We start from the raw sequence: 1,548 nt of genomic DNA, 5'->3' as shown, positions 1-1,548 counted from the left end.
GTTGGGTCCCCCCCCACCCTGCTGCCGGCAGGGCTGGGGACAGCCAGGACCCCCGGTGTCCCCTCGCGTCCCCTCACATCCCTGCAGCCAGGGCCATGCCACCAGGCACGAATTCCCCACCAGCCCTCCGTGCCGGCTAATTAGCACTCGGGCTTCCCCTCGCAGCCTGGCTAATTAATTCACTGTTGCTGCTCATTAGGATCAGCCAGTGAGGGGTTAGCGGTGGCGGGACTCCGGCGTCTCCGGTACCTGGGGAGCAGGATGGGTGGCATCGATGGCACCCGGACCCCATCCCCGTCCCCACGGGGGGTGAGCAAGGGAGATGCTCCAGCCGCCGTAATTTGTTGCACAAACATTGCCGGGTTTTTCAGGATTGCATTGATCCTCCTGCATAAAGGGCCCATAAATCCATCCAATATCCCGGCTGATTGATCGCCGCCCTTTGGAGGGAGCTGGCCAGGCCTGCAAATTTAAAAACTATATGGATAAATTACACCCGCGGTCGCTACAGTGGGAGCATCTCCCCTGCCTGTCCCCCCCCCGCACCCCAGCATCCATATGCACACGCATGCGGCATATACACACATGCACTGAGCATGCACACACACGCGCGCAGAGCATACACACGCGTGCAAAGAGCATGCACACAGCATACATATGCATGCACACACACGCACAGAGCATACGCACAGAGCACACACACACATGCACAGAGCATACACACGCATGCACACGCATGCACACACATGCACTGAGCATGCACATGCATACACATGCACGCACACACCCCTACGCACCCCCACGCACCCCCCAGCTTGCATCCATACATGCACACGGATGCAGAGGACCGGCCGCTGACACCGCAACGACACACGTGGACCCCCGCACATAGACACGCGTGTGCAAAGCCACCCATGGGCCCGTCCCCACCCCGGTGGCTCCATGCAGGGGGATGCCCTCTGCTCCCACTCCCCCACAGAGGGACCTGAGGTGTCCCCGGTGCGGGGCAGCACCGGTGCAGGGAGCCGAGCAGGGCGGCCGGTGGCTCTTGCCCGATTTCTCCTCTTTTTCCCTACTATTTTTCCAATTGCCGGGAGCCGCAGGCGAGGGGCTGGTGGTAGCGGGGGGAAGCGGCTCCCCTCCCGGGAACGCAGAGGGCAAGACTTCATTTTGCATAACGGAGCAAATTCAGGCAAGATTTGAAAAGAGCAGCCGTAAATCAGCTCCCAGAGCACCGGATCTGCCGTGGTGCTGGGAGCAACCGGGGCTGGATCCAGACACCCCCAGCAGCCCCGGCCTCATGGGCACCTCGATGGCAGCTGGGGGGACCGGAGCCCCCCAGGGACGGGGGTTCTGCCCCTATTCCGGGGCTGGGAAGGGACCACGCACCCCAGCAGACACCCGCCCCCCGCCCCGGTCTGGGGGTGCGCGATCGGAGTGAGCCCTGGGGAGGGGGGTCCCCAAAAACAGACCTGCGGCCTCCAGCCTGCCCGACCCCTGCGCGGACCTGTGTCAGCGTGGGGGGGGGGGACCCTGTGCCCCCCCCGC

Source organism: Haliaeetus leucocephalus, unplaced genomic scaffold (assembly GCF_000737465.1).
Source record: "Haliaeetus leucocephalus isolate CR32 unplaced genomic scaffold, Haliaeetus_leucocephalus-4.0 Scaffold186, whole genome shotgun sequence".
NCBI classification, from domain to species: Eukaryota; Metazoa; Chordata; class Aves; order Accipitriformes; family Accipitridae; genus Haliaeetus; species Haliaeetus leucocephalus.
Note: the sequence above shows the minus strand (reverse complement) of the source record.